At 35.5% G+C, this 7,574-nt stretch overlaps 1 long non-coding RNA gene across 1 annotated transcript; it reads left to right on the top strand.

The window, feature by feature from the left end:
- The first annotated feature begins 4,766 nt into the window (after window positions 1–4,766).
- On the top strand, window positions 4,767–5,254 carry LOC126372839 (uncharacterized). The gene is made up of 2 exons (XR_007567228.1): window positions 4,767–4,839; window positions 5,045–5,254. It is a non-coding gene; the product is annotated as an uncharacterized LOC126372839 (long non-coding RNA).
- Window positions 5,255–7,574: the final 2,320 nt, after the last annotated feature.

The following is a 7,574-nucleotide window of genomic DNA, read 5'->3' as shown; positions in this document are numbered from 1 at the left end:
GCCATTTAAATCCAACCAAACCTTAAGCAAATCAAGAGACCGACATAAGGCTGAAGAGGCATTCTGAATAGATTTGTCAGAACAGTACAACAGGAGGTCGTCTGCATATTGAAGAATACTCACATTATCATCTAGGGAAGATTCTAGATCTGAACTATAAACATTATACAACAAAGGGCTGAGTACCGACCCCTGTGGGAGACCTTTCCAGACTAATCGTGACAAAAAATGCTCGTCATCCGTAAAAAACTGAATACAACGCTCAGAGAGCATATTTATGATAAATGAAGAAAGCATGGAAGGTACATTAAAAGCCAATAATTTCTTATATAGTATAGATAAAACTACATTGTCGTAAGCTGCAGTAATGTCCAGAAAAGCTGCTACGACGGACTGGTTAGAAGAGAATGCCAGTCGTATATCAGTGACAAAAATAGCTATACTGTCCATTGTACTTTTACCTTTTCTGAAGCCGTACTGACTTCTACTAAGTAAACCTTTGCTCTCCATAAACCATTCTAATCTATTTTTAACCAGATGTTCAGTAATTTTAATTAAGACCGATGACAGAGCAATAGGACGATAAGATGAAGCAAGGGTAGGATCCTTATTAGGTTTCAGAATAGGGAACACTTCTTGAACTCTCCATGCAGGGGGTATATTACCAGATAGCATAAAACTATTAATTAGGTTAAGCAAATAACCTAAAGCATCATCACCTAGATTAGCTACAAATGAATATGGTATTCCATCAACGCCAGGAGCTGAATCCTTCACATTTGATAAGACGCCTTTCATTTCATGGAGAGAAAAGGGGCTGTTTAGTCCAGTACGATCATCGACAGCTGGTGAAATCATTATAAACTCTGAAACATAAGGAGGAGCTAGGGTATCAATAAATTTATGGGTCAAATTCTGAGGAAGAGCAGAAGGAGAGGATTCCTTGAAAGCACCCCTGAATCTTCTTATATTCGCCCAAACTTCAGATGGGCTAACATCTGGGCAAATTGATAGGCAAAAAGATCTCCATCCATCAAATTTTTTTTGTTTAAACATTTTTTTACAAGCTTCGATATTTTCAGTTACTTTATTAAAGTTTTCATCTGTTGAACATTCAAAATATAACTTTTCAGCTTCTTTACGTTTTCTAGCAGCCTCTGTACATTCACTGTCCCACCAAGGTGGAGAAGGTATTCCACAGCCTACTTTTTTCATCGGAAAAAGTTCATTAGCTATCTCTATAAACGCTCCGGCAAATGTCTCTGCACAAGAGGTTTCATTTCCAGGTGTTACAGGAGGGAAACAACAAATTTTACTTTCCATTCGAGATTTAAAAGTATTCCAGTCGGCATTCAATAATCTATATTTCAAACGAATCCGTTTTCGAACAGTTTCGTGTTGAAAAGGCAGAGTGATAATAAGACTATAATGATCACTTCCAAAAGTGTATTTAAGGGCTTCCCAAGAAAGATATGGAGCAAGATTTGGGGTGCAGATTGATAAGTCTGGAGCACTCTTTCCCTGTGAAGGAGAGGTGCGACGGGTAGGTGAACCAGTATTAAGGATACAAAGGTTAAGTGTGTCCAACATATTGTAAACAGTGTTACCATTTGTATTGGATAAAGAACTTCCCCACGACACATGCTGGGCATTGAAGTCCCCTAACACTATAAAGGGTTTAGGAAGTGAGGAAAGAATATTATGTACCTCATTATATATCTGAGAAGAGGGATGTGGAATATAAATAGAAACAAAACAGATATTTTTGATAATTGCAGCTACAACAGAGTAATCATTTCTATGATTGATTTGTTTATGTGTAAAGGAAGTGGGATGCTTTATTAATAAAGCAACACCATTAAATCCATCAGGTCTATCCTCTCGAATGCAAGAGTAGCCTGAAATTTTAAAATTATAACTTGGCTTGAGCCAAGTTTCTTGTAATGCTATAATTAGAGGTTTGTACTTGTTAACTAAAAATAATAAATCTTGTTTTTTAGGAATTACGCTCCTGCAGTTCCACTGGAGAACTTTGGAATTTAGGTCCATTATGGAGTGTTTTAGAGATTTGTGCAAGAGAATCAATGAGAGCTGCGTTGGACGGTGGAATTAAGTTTGACTGCGAAAGTAAGTTTAATAGGGCTATAATAAGTTCAGAAATCGGAATATTAGAAGGATCATTGACTGTTTCTTGATATTTCAGAGCAGTTCCATTAGCAGATGCAGGCAAATCATACTCTCTAACCAGTTCCCTATGACTCTGAACGTCATAGCCTTTTGTAGTCCTGGGAGGAGCTTTTCTTGTTTGAAGAACAGTTTTTTTATAAGAGACTTTAGAAGGGGACTTAGCTGCTTGGGAAGGCGATGTTAAAAGTGGGACATTATCTGGGACATGATGGGATGAAAGAAGTGCTTCAGCATATGAGATCTTTGTTATGGCCGGATGAGTCTTTAAAGCTTCCGCATAAGAGATGCATGACTTTGCCATGGTCTCTTTTATAGCACGTTGGCGCTCATACTCCAAACACTTTCTATCTGTAGCCTGATGGTTGCCATTACATAAGCAACACTTGACATCTTCTTCATGAACTGAGCAGGTATCTCCATTGTGGCCCTGACCACACTTAAAGCATCTAGGTTGCGAGCGGCACTGGGTTTTCACATGGCCATAGCGACAACAACTAAAACATTGTACGGTTGGATAAATGTAAAGATCGACAGGGAGAGCTGTATAACACATGAAGACCCTTTTCGGTAAAATCTGACCATCAAAGGTCAGTACTACAGATTCTGTTGGTTTAAATTCCACCTTGGAATTAATAATGACTTTCCTATTCAACCGCCTTACTTTCAGAATAGGACCGCAGCCTATAGAGACTGTCGTATTCTCCTTCACTTCTTCTTCACTCCATTCAGCAGGTACTCCACGAACCACACCCATTCGAATTACTGAGAATGTAGGGATAAAAGCTTTATACTTTGAGGAGTCTAAAATAGGGTTTTCAAGAAAAGAGTTTGCATCTTCATACTTTTTGAAAGAGAGAGATACTCTGTTCCTTCCAATTCGTTTTAAGCTTCCATCCACTATACCTGTAACTTTGTTTTGTTTCAGGAATCGACCTAAAGACACAGGATGCAAAGAAACCCCATCATCAGGCGATGTCAGCTTATGCTGGATGTGTAATGTGTAAGGAGCTGCATCAGAACTAATATAAGTCCTCCGAGCAATTTGAGACTGTGGAGAGTGGTTGTCAGCGACAGTTGAAATATTTTGTGACGCAACAGTTTCATTAAATAAAGGCAAAGAGATATTCTGAGTTTGGTTTTCATCAAGAGATTGGGATGCAGGCTGGATATTAGATTCAGTTTCAGATAGACATTGGCAATCAGATAGCCTCTTCTCATGACCCTTCCTTCTTTTTTTATTGCAATGTTTGCACACTTTAGAGCGTGAAACGCGCTTTCGTTTTTTCCCCTGAACTAAAGAACCATCAGTATCCATACTTGCTTCTTCATTCGTTGAAGCAACATTAGAGATTGTAACATAACTTGCAACAACAGGAGGCGTTCCCCCAGGATCCTCGGGCGGGTCCATGGCGGGAAAATTATAAAAAGAACTACTTACCAATAACTCGTTGATATTTACACTATACACAATATAAATAAAAAATAATTAATATATACAAACTAAATTACACCTAAACTAACCAAATGATCACTTTAAATATTAGAATTAAAATTAAAATTTTAAAGCCACGAAAAAACACGTCCGCCAAACAATCCGTTTCCCGCGCTTTTCGAATCGAAACTTTGACATGAGTCCGGTTAATGTACATCCACGTAATGTACGACCTGATAATCCGTGTACATAACAATGTACACGGAATACGTGCGTGTACAATCCATGGTCGGGAAATATTGGCTGCGAATTATCAGTCCGTACACGGATTGCCCATCCGTGTAATGTACATCCAAATAATTGGAAGCCAAGATGGCGGCCACCTATTCTATCAGCCAATCAGGGGTCAGTATCATAGACACAAAACTCCATTGCTATGCGTCGTTTTAATTAGTTAACCGTGTAGCTACATTAGGCAATTTTTTATTATCATAATGTTAGACAAGGACAAAATATAGGCCCAATAGTGCCCTCAGCTTTATTTGTTGAAACCGACCACATTATATGGCTTTTTGGCGGGAACGGAAACGGTACGGCTGCTTTCTTCATTGAATAATCTAAATAATTAATACGAAATGGTGTTTAATGGTCGCATTAAGTTAGTCGGAAAACATTGGCGATAGTTTTATTATATCTGAATATTTAATAAACGAAGTGTACCTACCTATTTTCGCTTCGTTCCAACAAGCCGCTTCATTACTTATTAATTCGTTTCTTTAATTCGGACTTTTTTTTGTTTCTTTAATTAGTTTATGCGGACTTTTGAGTTAATTCGTTTGGGGTTCGGAGTAGGAGTCTACTCCGAGGGTGGGGGCTTAGGTTTCATCATCATCACCTTTCATCTTTACATTAATCATCAAGAAAAAAAATACGTAACACATGGCTGTATGGGCATAGTTCCCTTTGCCTTACCCTTTGGGGAAAACCAAAACAAATAACAATAACTTCAACCCAAATTCTGTCGCATCTATAATAAAATACAATAATTAACTTAATTTTATTGAATAAAAAGCTCAAAACTGATAAATTCCTCACAAAGTAAACGGTCAAGAGATGTTGAGACAATCTAAACTTGTAACATAAAGGGGAATTTTTTATATATCCACTACTATTACTTTGAGATTATTTTGTTGAATACGAAATGAGTTGAGAGCATTTAGGTATGTAATGAGTATTATTATAATATAATGTTACAAGATAAGTGACATCTTCAAAATTAGCTCATATAGGTACTAACCCTTTTTAGTAAATAGAAGAAACTACTGAACCATGTTGGCTATTTAAAAAGCCAGTTACTTAACTTGATAACGACATTTCAAATATGTGATGCAGATAATGTTATTCAAATTAACAATCTCTTTTCAGTTCTGACGATCAAGAAGGAATATCACACAGGATTCATCATCATGCAAATGTTGAGGTTATGCTGCTCTACATCATACATACTAAAGAAATAAATAAAAAGAATTAACGAAAATAACATAAGTGTGAGAGTAGAATCTGTGACGCCAACTAAAGTAATACATGAACAGTGTCTTCACCTATAATTAATAAATAATGTACTAGTGGAAATGAGACGTTGGTTTTTATAATTGGAAGTGGAATTTTATAATTATTTTCGATTCATCATCATCATCAGCCCATTAACGTTCCCACTGCTGGAGCACGGGCCTTCCCTACAGAGTGATAGGGAGATCGGGCAATAAACCATCACGCGGGCCCAGTGCAGATTGATGGTTATTATCAACTGCTAATGCAGCCGGGACCAATGGCTTAACATGCCTTCCGAAGCACAGAGGAGCTCGAGATGAAAACTTTTTTCTTTTTGTGGTTCGATTATGTTGAATAAATTAATCTTTAATCTCAAACATCTTTTTTAACTACTCTCCCAGTAATAATTTTTGGGTAGTGACAAGAATTGAGAAAAGTATGCTGCAATATATTATAATAGTTTAAACATATCAAAAGAATGAATGAATATCAACAGAGTTTTTAAACAAATGCCAAAAGTAAGTAGGCAAGTACATCAAACCATCTAAATCAGTGATCATATATGTTTGAGAAAGTTAAACAAATGTATCATAATAGAAAGTGGAATTCCATTGCCTCCGCTCACCTCAGTGGAAAGTTTAGCATTCAATTATTACTATCAATTATGGTTAGCCACACCTTTTTAAAGTAATATTATTGTCGCTATGCCCTCTCCCTAAATTAGAAAGAAAGAAAGAAACGTTTATTATAAAGGGACACCACAGTAACAAATATAAAATAAATAACAAATATATAATATAAAAACTAATAGCTAACATAATTAGCACTCCTAATTTGGTGAATATAAATCTATTTAAAAGAAAAATAATAGTAACTAGTACAAGCTTATAGTTATGTATAATTTATACCTCTTCGAGAGCATAGCAGAACAGATTAAGCAGATTAATACTGTGCTACTGCTAGTTTCATGGGACGGCACATGAAGTACAAAAATAAAGATATTTAATATTCAACATAATATAGGAAGTTATTTACTATATTTATTTTTAGTGTACAAACTACAAACAACCTGGGATAGATTATTTGGAAATAGGTTACGCCGGTGAGGATATGGTTTGGACATGGTGATTTAAAACTGTCGGGATAGAATGGCACATGAAGTACAGAATACAGATACTTATTTTATTTATTTATAGATCACTTACAGCTATGTACATTATAACATTTAGTTAGAACATAATTAAACAAAGTAAAACAGTACTTATGTGTAGTGTAAGCCTATTACTTATATTAGATATACTATGCGAAATTGTTTGATTAAAAGGTACAAAAAAACCACCATATGCTCCGTATGCTAAAACAATAATTATAATATTTCAATATGTAAATAAATATGTTTATTTTAGTGTTTGAGCATAATCGCACAGTCTAATGAGAATATAATTCACTATGTGTTATTAGGTACTTGGAGTCATACTTCCAAGTATTGCAAGTATTGGATTGGAAACAAATTTACGAGTAGTTGGCATAGGATGGCACATAAGTACAGAATAGACAGGTTTTGACTTGATATAGGAATTTATTTGAAATAAATGACTTATACACACAATTAAAATTGACCACATGATCAAATTATTCAAATAATAATATTAAGGAATGAAAAATAATGTTAAGTGTTCAATAATAATTTGTCTATTTGCTATTTAATCTAAATCATCCGTGTGGGATTTTTTCAAAAGCGAACATTTAATTAATTATACAGCATTTTTGAAAATTTAAACATTGCATTGCAAATTTATCACATCATTAAAATAAAATAAAAAAACCAACAGTTGAAACGAAAACTATCAAACAAACTTTTGACTAATTAACTTATTTGCCTATCATTTTATTTAATCTTCTTATCGTGTGATTTGTGAAGTGAAATACCTACCAGCCTCATCAATCCTGGTGTCAGGGTTACGATTGAGCCGCCAAAAACCCTGACATGGCTCCTGTAACAATTACTCACTTACATCAGTAAATAGTAACCAACCAGGACTAACGGCTTAACGTGCTTTCCGAGTCACGGATCATCTTACTTTCGGACAATCAGGTGATCAGCCTGTAATGTCCTAACCAAACTAGGGATCGCAAAGTGTTTTTTTGGGTTTTGAACCCGGGGCTCCCAATCGTACGATAGAAGAAGATATCAGAATTCTGTACCGTCGGTGAAAAGTAATACAACTCGAGTTGTATCACTTTTGAGTTATTAGCACACACTTCTGTACCGTCGGTGAAAAGTAATACAACTCGAGTTGTATCACTTTTGAGTTATTAGCACACACTTCATGTTCAAAAAATTCTCTTTCTTTCTGTCTAATTCTCGTAACTGTAGCTATTATAAATACGGAGATAATTTTTG

The sequence above is a fragment of the Pectinophora gossypiella genome, chromosome 14, assembly GCF_024362695.1.
Source record: "Pectinophora gossypiella chromosome 14, ilPecGoss1.1, whole genome shotgun sequence".
NCBI lineage: Eukaryota > Metazoa > Arthropoda > Insecta > Lepidoptera > Gelechiidae > Pectinophora > Pectinophora gossypiella.
The sequence above is the reverse complement of the archived record's forward strand: the minus strand, read 5'-3'. Positions and strand labels throughout refer to the sequence as shown.